Source organism: Orcinus orca, chromosome 7, assembly GCF_937001465.1.
Source record: "Orcinus orca chromosome 7, mOrcOrc1.1, whole genome shotgun sequence".
In the NCBI taxonomy this organism is placed as follows: domain Eukaryota; kingdom Metazoa; phylum Chordata; class Mammalia; order Artiodactyla; family Delphinidae; genus Orcinus; species Orcinus orca.
In genome coordinates, this window is record NC_064565.1 from 56,526,043 (window position 1) to 56,543,647 (window position 17,605).

Sequence of the window (17,605 nt, forward strand, 5' to 3'; positions counted from 1 at the left end):
ATTCAGCTATGTGCAGGGCCCCATACTTACTCACAGCCTGTGACATGTCCGATGCACCTTTGACTCCCTGGCACCCAGCCCAGAGCCAGAAAGTAGGGGGTGCTCTATAGATGTTGGTCAAATAAATTAGCATAAACCATGTAGTTCCAGGATTTGTAAAATGCCCTATGATGTGAAATGGTCAACAAATCCTCCTTTGCCAATAAAATCTACCTGAGATCACATAAGTGGCTTCTCATAACTTCCTAATAGCACAGGATATCCCTTGGACCCTAGTGAAGTAAGTCCAGTGTATGATGAACTGCCTTATAAATTAATGAACACCACCCTTTAGAAAAATGGTCGATTTCATTTGAAATGGCCAGAAATATGAAAGGCAGTGGTCACATAGTTGATGTGAAAGTTACCATAGTGGTTCCTGATATCTTTTCTGTTACAGTCCACACAGGAGATGAATTTCTCATGGGTCATGCACCCCCAACAGGAGAGCCAAACCACACCCCTTCTTTGTCTTGCAGGAAAGTAAATCCAAAGGCAAGTGAGTAAAATCAGTGTCTTTACGAGAATAAACTTGAATCTGCTCTAATTTTATAAATTGAACCCCAATTATGGACAGCCTTTATTGCGTGCTTACTACATGCTAAGCATTGTGCCATGAGCTTTGCATATACGATCCTATTTGAGTTAGGAACAACCCTGCACAGTTGGTTCTATAGAATCTTCATCTTGCAGATTAGAAAACAGAGGCTGATGGAGTTTACACAATGTTTCCAAGGCTAATATATGACTAGGACTGAAATCCAAGTCTTTACATTTATACTCACCTGTCTCCAAAATCATCAGACTCAAATTCCAGCACTTGGTGACTATTATTATAAATTTCCTGTGACATCCCTCACAAGTGACTGCCACAATCTGTGTATTATAACATAGAGAACATTTTACCAAGAATACAGTGCTGCTTCTATCAAAACTGGATTTTGCTCCCTGATTTGAACCCAGTTCAATTATTGGAGTCACTTTGGGTCTTAAAAAGCAATAAGGTAATAACCATCCTTTACCGAGTGTCTGTTATGTTTTACTCACAAAGTCAGAGATGTTGCAGAAATTATTTCTAATATTATATTCACTATTTCTAATATATTAATCTATGTATATTGTACTATATTAATATTAGATTTCTAATATAACATATGTAGAAAGTGTTATATATAAAGTTGGAGCAGGAGAGAAAAGCCAGGTCCCCACTTGGTTTCATTTCCAGACTCCCAGGGCCTCTGATCTCCCCTTTCCCCACTCTCCGCAAGTCTCATTGGGTGCCTTTCCTCCCCCTTTGTTTCCTTCTTCACTGGCCCATCTCCACCTCTGCTCTCAGCTGAGACTCAGGCCTTGGCATGTTAATGGGCCATGATGAGAGTCTGGGAAAACAGTCCTCAGACGTGTAGGAGTGATGCTGAAAACTTGGCCTCTGTGCACTGGTGCTGAATTGAATCTCGGAGACAGGGTTTTCGGTGACGTACAATAGAGAAGAATACCTTTATTGCTTTGCCAGGCAAAGGGGGACACAGTGGGCTCGTGCCCTGAAGAACTGTGTGTCCCAGCCTGGGGGATTTGAGGAGGAGCTTTCTAGCAATGATTCAAGGGCAGGGTTGCTGATAAGGATCGGGGTGTGTGCAGGGCCTGCAGTCCTTTCATCTGGCCTCAGGTGGTCTTCTGATGCGTTTCTGTGGTTCCTGTAATCTGGCCTCAGGTGGTCTCTTGAACAGCTTCTCTGGTTCCTTTAATCCAGCCTTAGGTGGTCTCCTGATGAGCTTCTCGAGGTTAACAAACTGTGATCTTCGCTGGAATGAAGAATGCTAACATCTTCCATTTGTTGGGGGTTTTAGTTCTGTGAAGAGCTCAAAGGTATTGTTATGTGTATCCCTTGAGGAGGAACCAGAACCCTGCCCCAAGGCTGCACTATTGTTTCTTGACTGCTCCTCCCTTGTCTCTGCATCCCCTCCCTTCCCTCATTAGCAACTCTTCCAATCCACCCTTCGGGACTCAGGGAAGGTCATGGAGGCTGGAGTCTATTCCCTACAAGTAAGAAATGGGAGGCCCACAGGGTCCTGCTTGGTTTCAGGAGGAAGGTGGGAGGATAGGACAGGAAATGTTGGAAAGAGGAGCCCTAGGAGGGGAAGTGTTCCAAAGAGAGGTATAAGTCCCCAGTAGGAGAGGGGAGAGTGGGGTGAGAGGTGATGGGCAGGGAGAGAGCGCAGTGGGGGTGAGGCAGCCATCATTCAGGTGAAAATATGGAGGAGGCAGGAGAAGGGGCTACAAGCACCCCAGAGTCTTTGGGGAGGAGAGGAAAAGGGAAAGGAATCTCCAGAGAGCACTGATGATCTTCCATGAAGGAGAAACTGTGCAGAAAGAGAAAAGGCAGCTTTTCCCAGCCCAGGGCTAACATTTGTGTGGGAGCCCTACTGTCAGACAACCCTATCACTCTCGCCAATCACCACCGGTGTCTGGAAGTCATGCCCCAGGGAAATGCCTTCAAGGACTCAGCAACAGTGAATTCTCTGGAGCCCTCCCTCCTGGAGCAGCCTCCTGAATTACCAGTCTCACTAAGGTCAGGCCTTTCTCACAGACCAGGGAGCAGGGGTCAGCAGTGGGCAGCCTGTTGGGCAAACATTCCATTGTCCAGATTTGGATGAGGAAAGACATTAAGCTGGAATGAGATGGAATAGGGATCAATTCATGCTTCAAAAACAGGAAAGCGTTGGTCAGGGAGGAAAATCAAGGACGTGTGCGAGTTTTTCCAAGCCACCAGCAAAATGCTACCACAAATTCAATGAAGGAGTTTGTACATCCTTTTATTTCAAACTTGCCCATAATTTGAAACCATCAATATCGATATGGGTACATTGTTCTACATATTTGAAGATGATGCTACCAGTGGTGATTTTCCTGTGTGTGCATAAAATTGGCAGAAAAGAGTGGTGCATGTCTGGCAGTCTCCTGTGTTGTATAAAGAATTGATTTCAAACTGTAGCTGTTTGAAAATAGATACTACTGAAACCAGGAGTTTGATGTAAAAATAAACAAGTGTTTCTTAATCTGTATTTTCACAAGCAATTGATTTAATCTCTTTGATTTTAAACTCACAAGTCAAAAGATCAGTCAGTTTGATTAAAAACACATGCACAGTCCAACTGATTTATTGACTGAACTATTCGCTTGAAGGAGCAGTGGTGCAATGGTAAGAGACATGGCTTGGAAATCAGGTAGCCTGGGCTCTGGTTTGGGCTCCATTACACACCCCTTGTAAGAACCTGGGTGACCTCTGAGCCTCAGGACACTCGTACCTGCATCCTGGATTCTGGTGATCATCAAATAGGTAGAAATAATTTTATACACTGGGAAGTTCTCTCCAAAATTCCGTCACTACTATCGATAACTGTCACATAACCCCAAAGCCAAGTATTCATCAATCCTTTGAAATGCTGATACTATATTTGATACACTTACTCATGGGAACTTTCCCATGTTTGACAACTTCTCTCCCTCTCCTGTCTGAATCATACTTCCTAACAGTGCCCTCTATTACCAATTTAATTCAGCACCCCTGAAGATAATAAGCCTAACTACTGCTTCAGTTAATAGAAATTCTTCTTTCAGTACCTGAAACAGGTACTGTTTCTGCTTTCAGTACCTGAAACAGGTACTGTCATCTGCTATGACATCTGTTTAAAACCCATGGCGAGGATTCAGTGTTCACAAGCAAATTGAGTAATTACTGTGTAATTACACTATAAATTGTGCAGTCATTGATTTGCTCTCAGAATTCATCTTTTGGACATACTCACTATGACAGCCACCTGGGTTCTTCTAAGATGTGCAGATCTGTTCTTCAAATGGTCAGTATAAGGATTTGAGCTAAATACCTGTGGGTGAAAGATTAGAGTCTTATCTCTAGAAAAGAGAAAGTGTCGGAGATGGAAGAAATGAAACTGTGGAAAGGAGATGTTAATAGAGTGAGAAAGAAGGAGGAGGGATATTTTGAAGGTGGATTATCTAAGTACTTTCTCAGTCATTTCATAAAACCTGTGAAATTGCTAAGCCTTGCCGGCAGGAGAAAACACAAAAGGAAGAGAGATCAGAGATGTAGGATTTCACCCGCTCCATGAAGAGCCCCTCACTAGTGATAAACTGTACCATATATAGAGAGTAGAGGATTAATGACTTGAGATAGTATCTAGTAGTCCATGATAACCACCCAGCGTTTACGGTGGTTAAAAACTGAGACCTAACACTTGCTAAATGGTTACAAAACATAGACCTTTGGTGCTTCCTCTAAATCCACTTTTTAAAAGCCAATCAACAAATATTTATCATCCACATGTTATATGGAGTATGTATTAGGCTACATTCTTGAAACAGCCTGGAATATAAATAAATAAAGCAGCAGCATGGCATGGTGGAAGAAAGGCTAGCTTTAGATCCTTCCTGACTTGAGTTTGAATCCTGGCTCTCCTAAACAGCTGTTGGGTTGAGCCATATGAAACTGCTGATGATCGACCTTTCGTAAGCTACATACGTGGCAATTTTGTATGATTCGACCAAAAGGAATTGGAAATGCCTCTTAATTGTTTGAGAATTAGAAAAAATGTTTATAAAATGTTCATAATAAATGTTTGTATAAATGTTTAGAAGTTGTTCATGGTGGAAGGGATGTAGAAATATCCTACCCTTGGTCCCCATCATAAACAACATCATTCCTGTACAGTGGAAATAAGACAAGACAAAGTTGTGAAAGTCAAAGCTGTGAAAGCCTCCCTTTTGACCACTGTATATTTAAAAGTACAAGTCTTGATAAATATTTAATGAAAGAAATTTTATTAAAATGAGAGGACTCATTTGTTAAAACAAACGCATTTGCCACTGTACAAGCATGCAAATATATATATCCAGTCTCTGAAACCAAAATTCTATGCCAAATGCCCACCTTCAACAAGCAGCCTATTAAAATCAGTTACTCTGCAATTCTGTTAACATCAAAGGGTTCAATTTTAACAGGACTGCACTTTCTGAACATGTACATTTCTCCACAATTTTCAGAAGGTAAGTCCCATTTAAGGATGGGATGCAATTTTACAGAATACACTATTATAAAAAAAAATGCACACCAAACAACCAGTTACGTTGATGACGGTTCCTGTTCCTTTCCTTTGGGTGGAGGGAGCAGCGGCCCTCAGCAGCATGGGGCCGCACATCAGAAGCAGCGGCAGGGGAAGAGCTAGCACCATCAGTCAGTTTGCTAAGTAGAGACAAGAAGCAAGTTCAATGGAGCAGAAAGGTCCCTGCCTCTGTGGAACTGATGGAGAGAAGGAATGTGATTGGTTTCCTAAAGGGCAGGCAGAGGGGTGATGGGTAATTTTACCTCCCCTCTCTGAACATGCCTGTCTATCAGAGATGAATCAACACCTTAGATTACACATTATGCAAATGACAGTGGCAGTTTGGCACCTAATGGTCTCCTGCCAGAGTTTAGATTCATTCCCACTGTTGTCTGTGAAAAGTGAAAATAAACATGTTCCCCCTTCCCCTCCCTGGCTTCCTTGTCCTTGAAATACAGCTTCCTCCTAGCCCGCGGCTCAGAGCCTGTGTCTCCTTGCAGAGGTTATGAGCTCAAAAGTCCCAGACTAGGAAATTAACTTAACAAAAACAAAAATAGAAGCACCAATGACTCTTGGAGATCATACAGTAAAGCTCTCAAGGAAATTCAGTTCCTTAAACTAAATTCAGAAAGATCCTGAAAGTGTTTCAATGCCAATGAGTCAGAAAAAAAACACTATCCAAAGAGAGCTACTTCCTGATTTGCTCATTGGAAACTAATTCTGGGCAACAATGGAACAACTGTGTGTGGTGTAAACTCTTCTTTTCCCCCAAAATTGAAAAGGGCATGTCTTAATCTGGGGAAAGAAGAGCCAGAAGGTACTGATCTACCCTCACATAAGTACTCCAAAAGAGAATTGATTTGGGGCCTCCCTGGTGGCGCAGTGGTTGAGACTCCGCCTGCCGATGCAGGGGATGCGGGTTCGTGCCCCGGTCCGGGAAGATCCCACATGCCGCGGAGCAGCTGGACCCGTGAGCCATGGCCGCTGAGCCTGCGCATCCGGAGCCTGTGCTCCGCAATGGGAGAGGCCACAGCAGTGAGAGGCCCGCGTACGGCAAAAAAAAAAAAAAGAGAATTGATTTGACTATCCCCCACCAAGTCTCAGGGTAGAACTGGAAGATATACACTGAAATTATAGGAATAGCTAGTCTGTACATGAAATATGACATCTTTAAGTGAACATGATCAGATTCTAGTACAAATTCCCAAGGGATTCTGGAAACTTTTCCTGTACCTCCTCAGATACATTCCTATCTAAGATGTGATTTATCCCTGAGGTAGATGATTGTCTTAAAGCACCTTTTAAGACTATTTCCAACATTGAAATTTGGACTGTAAGGATGAAATCAGAATTTTTAACAAAATAAGCTCAACGTTGAACTTCTGTATCCGTGAAGAGTTGAACTCTTGTGGAGTGGATTATTAACTAAAAAGAGAACTTTGCTGGACAAAATAGGGTGTGCTGGTCGCCATTTCAAAAACAGTCTCTAACACAGGTAAGAACTATTAAAAAAAAAAGAGAGAGAGAGAATGAGTTCAGGGCAATGGTGTTCTTGTGGGTCATAGGATCATTATACCTACTCAGACTAAAAGGAGACTCCATTTTGTTTAATGAAGACGTAGTGGGTGTAACAGTCTTCCATATAAACACTGGTACCCACAGTGGAAAACTTAAGCTTTAAGTCAATAAATAGACACCACTCAAATGGAGCCTAGATTTTTCTTTATAGAGAGTCAGCCCTGTCTGAACAATGATCTTCTCAGTGAGCATCCTTTGTTAGTGCACAAGGTGGGAAGACAAAGACAGACTGACTTACCCTGGCTTGTCCATCCTTGAAAGGCACCATGTGGCCTCTTTTCCAGAAGATAACAAGGCTCTTAAAAGAATCAGAGACCCGAGTTCCAGCTTTAGATACACCGGTTCTTTTACTTATGTCACAGATGGTTCACGTCTCTACAGACTTTCTCCCCGTAAAATGAAGCGACTAAATGTTGAAATCCTTTTTATGCAAGAAACTCCACTGCTGCCTTACATTCTGTCATTCATTCACCGAGAATGACAACGTGATAAATACAGTTGACCCTTGAGCAACACAGGTTTGAACTGCACAGGTCCGCTCTTACATGTGGGTATTTTTCAATAAATACAGCGTATTTTCTACATTAAATGTGTGGAAGCGTTTGTGTTCAATTAGAGATCGTGATATGTGAAATCACAAGAACGAGGGTTTGAGTCCTGATTCTATCCGAACTGTTTATCAGTTCCTTTGTTTTGGAGGCAGAGCTAGCAGTACGTGGATTTGGATTTTGCCCGGGGGTCAGCACCCCTCACCCTTGAATTGTTCAAAGGTCAACTCTATGCTTATGTGATACTCAGAACCTCCTTGAACAGCTTTTTAAAAAAGCTTTTCAAAAAAGCTACTCCAGAGCGATCTCCTCTGTCCAGTGTTAGAACACAATATGGATCAGCGCAAGGTCTTCACCCTTAAGACAAGGTCGGCTTTTGTAGTTCATTCGCATCTGACATTTGATCGTTGTAAGCCACATTGGTGTCTGAATGGAGACCAAAAATTGGAGATAGTGTCTTTCTATGCCTTTAGGGTAAGAAACACAAGGATGGGATTAAACTTCCAGTTTGGCAAATTCCCCGGAGACCCTGAGATTATATGGCTACTCTTTCACATTCTCCAATTAGCAAATCTGGCCACAGTGGCACTGCCACACTCGCTGAGCCGCTTCTGCAAATGTACAAATAAAATGTATCAGGCATCTAATGAGGACCAAAGGCCCGTTCCAGCCTCCCCCTTTTCCTAATAGTGGGTGAGAAGCTACATCAGGCTTGATTTTTAGCCAGTAGCCACTGAAGCCCCGTTCCGAATTAGGAAAGTAAAATGCCCCGACAAAGACACAAGAAATCCAAATGTCTACAGTAGTACAGATCTTGAGATTCTGTATTTGCTGCCAAGAGAATATCTCAGGGAGAAGGAAAAATACAGGAAACCACAGGAAATAAGGACGAAAGGCTAATGTATTTAAGTAATTTTCCCTACCCTAACGTTTCCTTTAAAATATAACTGTCTTTTGTTGGGGGGGGGGGGTTTGGCTTGTTTTTGCTTAATTAAACACCAGAAACCAGGCTTCCCTGGTGGCGCAGTGGTTGAGAGTCCGCCTGCCAATGCAGGGGACACGGGTTCGAGCCCTGGTCCGGGAGGATCCCACATGCTGCAGAGCAACTGAGCCCGTGCGCCACAACTACTGAGCCCGCGCACCTAGAGCCCGTGCTCTACAATAAGAGGAGCCACCACGATGAAAGCCCGTGCACCGCAACGAAGAGTAGCTCCTGCTCGCCGCAACCAGAGAAGAGCCCGCACGCAGCAATGAAGACCCAACACAGCCAAAAATAAAATAAATAAAATAAAATAATTAAACACCAGAAATTATTACCTTGATTTGGTCTAGGTTTTTAAACACTTGAATAGAATGTGGTTTGGTGTACATATTAAAGAAGCTGAAAAAAAACCCAAATGAATTAAAATGTATTCCCTGTACTAGGCTATATAAAGATATATGATATTTCAAAAGTTATTTTGTACAGAAAATAGCAGGGACTTGTTTTCTCACACCTTCTGTAAGACAGTAAAAGCCAACCGTTAAAACAAAACAAAACAAAAACACTTGAGGTTTCTTCAGTTCTTTGGATTTAAGCTCAGGTTGAAAGCACCAGAGGGAAGCAGCCACCACAGCATTTCAGTAACTCATGCTGATGCCCTGCAAGTAAAATCCCACTGCCCGTGCCATGTGGCTCCACTAAGTCTCCCCTATATCCATCTACACTGAGCAATGCATCTCCACATCTCATACGTACTTGTATACCATTTATTTCATCACTTACAGCACTATATTGAAATAAACTGCAGGTGACTACTCTCTAGACTTCAACTCCTTAGAGGAAAGTATCTTAATCAACTTTTTACCCCCAGGAACAAGCACAGCACTCACACATAGTAGAGACAATTAATAATAGCATCCTTATTGATAATAAATTGTATTAAAATATTTAAATATATTTATAATTTTCTTTCAATATTAAAACTAATCATAATAGTATTTATTAAGCATCTCTGTGTGCAAGATGGATATTGAGTGCTTTCCTGATATTTATTTCATTTAATTTTCATGAATCTGAAATAGACACACTTTTCCTGTATTCCAGCTGAGGAGATGATTGCAGAACGGTGATACAGCTAGTAAATGGCAGGATTTGAACTCAGGTTATCTCAATATACTGTCTATAGTTTTAACACTTCACAATACTGCCTCCTGGTACAAATCCCTTAACAAATGTTTTTCAAAATTACTGACAAAATCCAAAATCCTGGGAATCAAATACTAAAAGTTTGTAGCTGCAAATTTTCATAAACATTTGACTTGTAGAGAGAGCCAAGATATTTCTAGTCCAGTTTGACCTCCTTTGTATGAAAGACTACTTCAAGGTGCTTCAAGGTGCTTCACAGTTAAGGAAACAAGGATGAGAGGCAATCAAGATCTCATCCTAAAATAACACGCATGGAGTAAGAGTTCCATTTAGACCAGCGAAATCCAGCCCACCAGCCTCCCTCACGTCATGCCTGTCAACGCCAGGAAGAACTTCTGTGGTCAGTCTACAGATACGAATTCTCAGCACTTGACACTCATTACTGGAGTTGGCTCATTGAAGAGACTACTGGGCTATGATATTATCGGCCTTTTCATAACTGTTCCTATGGTGCTGAAGGAATTATCTTTGATGTAAGTGATGTGGGCATTCATTCCAGGTCAAGCTCTGAGATAAATAGCCTGGAAGACTTCAAACAAAACAGGGAACTGTCTCATGCTGCCATCCTAAAGATCCCCACATCCCATACTGTCCACATCCCAAGAGCCAGAAGGGTTAACTTCGTGCCCTTCTGTGGATTTGACCCATAAGTTGCTTGCATTGTCCCTCTGAAGTATTAGTGGCCTGGGAATAAGTTGTAGCTGCAGATTGATGAGTCGGGCTGGGGCCTGATCACCGTCTGTAGCACCATGAGTATAATTTCAGGAACTCCAGGTGGCAGGTCATTGTCAGTGCCTTTGTTCTCTGATACAGCAACTGAGACGTGAAGTTTCTAGGACAAGGCTTTATAGAACCGAGAACACTGTCATCTGTTCTGATATTCACATCACTGAAATCTCTGAGAATGCTAACAGAGTAAACTTGGGAAGAGCTGGAAGCCTGTTAAGACTAAACATCCAACAGTGGAAGAATGATTACATAAGTGAAATATGGCAGTGATTGAAAATGAAGTGGCGTGAGAGTAGGTAATAGCATGCGAAAGTGTTGATCCTGCTTGCTAAGTGGAAAAAAAGCATATTAAAATGTCCACACCGGGCTTCCCTGGTGGCGCAGTGGTTGAGAGTCCGCCTGCCGATGCAGGGGACACGGGTTCGTGCCCCGGTCCGGGAAGATCCTACATGCCGCGGAGCGGCTGGGCCCGTGAGCCATGGCCGCTGAGCCTGCGCGTCTGGAGCCTGTGCTCCGCAACGGGAGAGGGCACAACAGTGAGAGGCCCGCGTACTGCAAAAAAAAAAAGTCCACACAACATGTTCCTATATTTATAAATGAAAATATCTAAAATGCAAATAAAAGATCTACATCTACTTGTCAACAATGCTCATATCTGCTTGATAGGATTATGGGTGGTTTTTATTTTCTTCTTTTTGTTTATTTTGATCCTCTACATTTTCTGTCTTGAGTATGCATCCTTTGTGTACTACTAAAACAAAAGCTTTCTCCAAAGCAATAGGGCCTTAAAATACACTGTTAGAAAGAGAAAAGTTAAGAAAATTAAGAGTAATAAGGCACTAGGCTAACAAGAAGTTTTTTAAAATAGATACTCTAATAGGATTATGTTCACCCCATGAAGTAGCCAAAGGGCTGTGACCAGTCTGCCTCTTTTTAGACCTTTTTTTTTTAAGAAACAAGAGATACTATAACAAAAAAGTGGTGATAGTCATTCATAATTCCAAAAGGGAAGTTATGGAGCATCTTAACTGTCCAATAGGCCACAGCATCCCAGACTGTGTTCCCAAGAAGCTCCTGGTAATAACAGAATTCAGTGAGCCATGTTATATCTGTGTATTGAGTTTCCCAAAGGAAAGGATCATAGTAAAGGCTCTGAGCCATCCTGCAGTGAGTAAATCTGAAGAATCTCATTTAACCCAGTGTTCCCACCCTTCAGCATCTCACAACTCAAAATAATAAGGATGCTGGAATCACTCTGCCTATAAGACAGCACTTTGAAAAACCTCCTCCTTCCTCTTAGAAGAATATGTTACTCCTATTGGGAATTTACTTATTTGCTTATTAGCTCTCTGACCCAAGTGGAAAATAAATAATAATCTTGATTTCTGACAACTGCCACAGAAACCATGCCCTAGAGCTCCCCAGAGACCCAGAAGGATGAACACTTCTCTACTAGTTTTCTGGGACTGACCTATGCCCAGGGAACCACGGAGCCCATGATTGCTGTTGCATGTGCTTCATGCCTTGAAAACTTTCCAGTTATTAGAGGGTTATTCTTCACCCCATTCCTATTACCCAGGATGCAAATTATCCTCTTGAATCCGGCAACATATGGTCTCTATAAATAAAGAATTTGCAAGCATATTAAAATCAACCTAACAATAGCTCTGAAGATAATTTTTTGGAAGGGCAATTTTGGCAGTGAAATGATGTCAGTTCCAAACTTTTCAATGAATGTATTCTTATCAGTAGTTTGGATGTGACATGAGGTGAAGCATCTTGTTAGGGGATTTCATAGAACACAGCACAGAAGCTGGTGCAAATAATGACTGTGGCTATGGTAACCCAAGGTGAAAAGCACTATTTGCATCACTTTATCACTCCTTAGAGATCCAGTTTACACATATTACCGCTGTAACTGGACAAGATGGATGTGATCACAAGTGACCCACCACAACAGCAAGCCAGATAATTTATTAAAAATCGGTTCAGAAAGACATTCAGGAAATAATAATTCAAGGATGTGACAGTTGACAACTCATGAAAAACTTTGAAAAATATTCAACCAGAAAAGCTGCAAATTCTGTGTTTCCTGAATTTCTCTTCTTATTAATGCTGAGTTACTGTGTGTATGTGTGTTTTATTGTCACCTACGGAAACTTTCTTTCATCCAGAAAATGTATTTTTAATCTAGAATCATTATAACTAAGTCACGAATTCAGGAATTAAATCAGAGGCAAAAATTTGCCTTGAATAGCATTGTGAAAAGGGCCCGGCATAGGAAAAGTTATCGTACACCCAGACTACAAAAAGCACCTTCTGGTGTATCTTTCCAGCACATCACATAAATACTTGCTGTAGAATATGGCCCACTTATCTATGATATCTCAGCAAAGGGCTCTTGTTGATGCTACTGTTGGATGATGGATTGCTGTTTATGGCTATCTAGAAGCCATTTACTCAGCAATTATTTATTTATTAACTACAGTATTTCTCACACTATGCTATTAGGCTTAGACATAGTGATAAAGATAGACATAATAATGAGAGTAATAAAATAGTGATAAAGCCAGATAAAATCTTTGCCCTTACAGAAGTTACAGTTTATCAAAGAGATGCAGTTAAAAAAGTAGTTGAGGAGGGGCTTCCCTGGTGGCTCAGTGGTTGAGAGTCCGCCTGCTGATGCAGGGGACACGGGTTTGTGCCCCGGTCTGGGAGGATCCCACGTGCCACGGAGCGGCTGGGCCCGTGAGCCATGGCTGATGGGCCTGTGCATCCGGAGCCTGTGCTCCGCAATGGGAGAGGCCACAACAGTGAGAGGCCCGCGTACCGCAAAAAAAAAAAAAAAAAGCAGTTGAGGAAACTAGCCTATGGATTGAGGGGTTTTTCCATATGACATAAAGAAACAGTCAACCTAAAATACAATCAATGGTAAAGTTATGAAAGTATATTGAAGATGAAGAAATGACAAAAGGTATGGTGGAGAAGAAATATACTCATGAGCAAGGACTCCCTCTGCATTCTTAATTTTAACTACACTCTGTCATGAATCCAAGAATTTGCTATACTGGACAGCTCCCAATTCTCCAAATAAATCAAACAATTTAACACCTTTGTTTCTTTGCACGTACTTTCATCTTATCATTGAATGTCTCTCCCTGACAACCAACTTTTCTCCTATTGAGATTTCATTTTAAAAAAATTTTTAATCTAAGTCGTGTTGTCTCTTCCATGAATTTAACCCAGTCATCCTCATCAATAATAAACTGTTTCAGTTATAGTGGCATAACTAATTATTTCTTATTTCTTCTAGATTATAGTTACTATAACTATAAGCTCCTTTAAAGTAGGGGATTTTCATTTCAGTTTGTATATTTAATGTAACATTTATAAATTTTAATCATGGGATTGTCAAATATAATGAGTAAATACGTACAAATAAAACTATAGTGGTCCTTTTGAGGACCAAAAAAAAGAACAGAGAATAAGTTGTCAGCATGTCTCTAGACTCAAGAGTGGGTACATGTATGATGCCATGTGTACTTATATAAGTAAAATTAACACATCACAAAGAACCAAATGAATTTTCAGCAATTTTTGAGAGTGTATTTTTGGAGTGCTGTTTTTATTTTTTATTTATTTATTTTTTTTAATTTATTTATTTATTTATTTTTGGCTGTGTTGGGTCTGCGTTTCTGTGCGAGGGCTTTCTCCAGTTACGGCAAGCGGGGGCCACTCTTCATCGCGGTGCGCGGGCCTCTCACTATCGCAGCCTCTCCTGTTGCGGAGCACAGGCTCCAGACGCGCAGGCTCAGTAGTTGTGGGTCATGGGCCCAGTTGCTCCGCAGCATGTGGGATCTTCCCAGACCAGGGCTCGAACCCGTGTCCCCCGCACTGGCAGGCAGATTCTCAACCACTGCGCCACCAGGGAAGCCCTGGAGTCCTGTTTTTAAATGAAGGCTGTGTGGTTTTCAGTGAATTCATCTTGGAGAAAGGGGCACAACAGTTCCCCGAAAGAAATAATCAGTTGTCATACAGGGTATTTTGCCCTAAGCAAGATCACAACAAATGGGCTAAGTGACATCTAGTCCAAAGACATATGCTATACATTCTTAGACAGCACGGAGAGAGAATAATAGAGTTTTCAAATATAATCCTTAATTCAAAAGGCTGCATCTCACATGGGCAATACTATGCAGCATTTTCCAAGGTGAGTATAGCAGGAACTTATTTATTTTGTGGTGGTTGGTAGTTCTCTCCAGCAAAGCTTAAGTGGCCAGCAATTAATAATAACAAAAATTAAAATTTCTATGCCATTTTATTTTATTTTTTAAAACATCTTATTCAATTATTTATTTATTTATTTATGGCTGCATTGGGTCTTCATTGCTGTGCGCGGGCTTTCTCTAGTTGTGGCGAGCAGGGGCTACTCTTCGTTGAGGTGAGCGGGCTTCTCATTGCGGTGGCTTCTCTTGTTGCAGAGCACGGGCTCTAGGGCACATGGGCTTCAGTAATTGTGGCACGTGGGCTCAGTAGTTGTGGCTCACGGGCTCTAGAGCGCAGGCTCAGTAGTTGTGGCTCATGGGCTTAGTTGCTCCGTGGCATGTGGGATCTTCCTGGACCAGGGCTCGAACCCGTGTCCCCTGCATTGGCAGGCAGATTCTTAACCACTGCACCACCAGGGAAGCCCCTATGTGCCATTTTAAAGCTTACCATATACCTCACAACCAGCCTAAAAATTAGATTACCATCTCATCTTATCCTTAAAGAAGTAGAATGGTGTATGGCTTGGGGTTCTTAGTTACAAACAATAGAATCCACTCTCCCAGGTTAAGGAGAAAGGAACTTGTCAAAGGGTATTAGGTAGTTCATGGAACCTCTGGGATGGCAAGACCCAGGTTTGGTTACTAACCAGCCAGACAGCAGCGTCATGAACAATACAGCCTAAACAGTGCCTGACAATTATTTGGAGCTCTTTTAGAGGATGCATCATTGCTTCCACTGCCTCTATTCACCCCTACGATGTTCACATTTGGAGGCTGGAAATTTCATCACAGCAGTTCCAGAAGAACCAGATACCTTTGTCACTCCATGTGCTCTCCAGTCAATCCAAATAACCAGAAAGCCGCTGCCATCTTCCGTTGCTCACTCCTGCATCTTTGTCTTGCCCAGAGGCTTCTGATTGGTGGAAATTAGGTCATATGCCTTTATCCTAGTTGTAAAGGGACCTGGGAAATTTAGTCTGGACTTCAACTTCTTTTACAACTGGCCTATTTCCTGGAAGAAAAGCTAAAGGGGGATTAGAATAGGAAATCAGTTAGCTAATCTACCAAATTTGCTGTAAGTGGAGAATTTACTTGATTACAGACACATAGCTAGTAAGTGACAGAGCCTCAGATGCCAAGTCTTACAGTCTCCACAAGATAAAAATGAGTGCTTCATTATGGTAAGGATGAGTAGCTCATCTGGCCTTCAGAGCTTAATTAAAATATCCCTTAAGAGCAACTGTTTCTTTTGACATAGAATTGCATGTGCTCCAAGCATCATTATTGGTTTGGTTTTCTACATATCTAAATATGGTGAAGGGAGTAGCCTTGTAAATGGGGATGAGTCCTTCATCCTTTCTCCAGTTCTCATTTAAAAATGATAACTACACATCTACGTTATGTAACTAAGGATCTCAGGGCCAGAAAGACCCTTAAAGCCACGGTAATATTTGCAGCAGCTGTGAGTCAGTTTTCCCTATTTCTCACATTACTCCATGGATAATTGTTTATTAAAGGAAATAAGAAACACACACTTTTAAAATCTGACTACCATGCAAAAAGTGAAATGCTGAATATACTGTGTGGACCCACACATTACAGTTTAACAGAACTTGGGTTTAAATCCAGGTTTAATCACTCACTAGCTATAAGATGCTGGTGGAGCAAGTTGCTTAATCTCTTTGCGTCTGTTTCCTCTTCTGTAAAATGGGAACAAGGATGCCTATTTCTTATAATTGTTAGCAAGATTTTATGTAAACTATAGAGAACATCACAGATGTGAGTAGAGGTAGGGAAAGCAATGGTGTGTCTTCTAAGTATGTAAACTGTATGAACAAATATTATTTGTTAAAGCACTTTATATAATCCTAGCAAATAGTAAGCAATGATTAAATAGAAACTACTATTTAAAAATATTATTTCAAAATAATTATGATTTAAAAAATCTTAATAATGGTGTGCCATGATAATCTACCCAGTTGTGAAAATGGTTACAGTTTTGACTGAAGAAATATAATGTAGAATGGCAAGTGAGATTTTTTTCCAAGACTATTTCCTTTCACAACTGACCTGTTTCCAATTATACTTAAAGACCTTTCCTAAATTCTACTTTTGCAAAACTTTAAAACTGTCTGATGGGTTTTCAAATTATATAATCAGGGAAAAGGAAAGCAAATAGCTTGAAATCTCTTAGAAAAGTCACCTGTACTATCTGTCTGTGACTTACTGAAAAATGACTGTTAAAATGCAGTCCTTAAACAAAAAATAGCCTCAGAATTTCATGGAAAGTCATCTCTAATGGGCCAAGTAAAAACACTCTCTGAATAGGACTTTACAACATTTTCACAGTTTCAGAAACAGCCTGACATCTCAAATATAATGAAAAGTAAAACCTCTCATATATGTAGGTGAACAGAAAGCACAGAATCATTTTTTACTTTCTGTTGTCATTAGTAAAACCTGCCCTATATGTCTGTTGAGTTTGTCTGTGATGCAGACTTCCCTGTTTAAGAAATTGGACTCGGACACGTGTTCTGAAATATATTGTCTACAAGGGGAAAAGAAAGCAAAAAGCAGGAGGAAGGCAAATGTCTCCCTGCTTTGGTACAAGTTGACATTTATACCCTGTCTGAGAGAGAGAACACGGTGCTGAAAATGGGAAGAGATGTAAAGTTTCTTGGTCTCTCTTCCATCTTTCCAGTGAACGCTGTTGGAAAGTTGACAGCGGAAGCCTTTTCTCAAAAGAATGAGCTCCCCGTGCTGATGAGACTGGAACGAGGGCCGAGTACTGGTTTGGAGAGTGTAAAGAGCAGGCAGAGGAGGGATGAAGAGAAGAGAACACAGAGGACCGTGAAAAAGATGAGCAGAGAAACGTGAGTAGGAAGGAATCCTGGGTAAGAGTTGAAAGAAGAGAGGGACCAAGTGTATCAAAAGCAGCTGAGAGCAGGGAGGGCATCACGTAGCATGCTGATAAATTGCAAGTTAAGTAGGCGAGGAAATGAAGAAAAGCAGGAAAGAGCACTCATTTAGAGGCTCCGGTTATGAAATGAAGGAGAAAAATACCATGCTAATTGAATGTGAGGCCAGGGTCAGGAGAAGGGTTTGTTGTTACTCCTGTCATTTTTCTAAGCAAGGGCAGAT

The 17,605-nt window shown here is 41.3% G+C and overlaps 1 protein-coding gene across 4 annotated transcripts in view; it reads left to right on the plus strand.

Annotated features, from left to right (window-relative positions):
• B3GALT1 (beta-1,3-galactosyltransferase 1) overlaps positions 1 to 17,605 on the plus strand; it is a 600,428-nt gene that overhangs the window by 567,467 nt on the left and 15,356 nt on the right. For all 4 annotated transcript variants that reach the window (XM_004267260.4, XM_033423486.2, XM_049712287.1 and 1 more), the window contains one exon: positions 17,166 to 17,337. The gene's annotated coding sequence lies outside the window, so the exon portion shown is untranslated. The remainder of the gene's footprint in view (positions 1 to 17,165; positions 17,338 to 17,605) is intronic.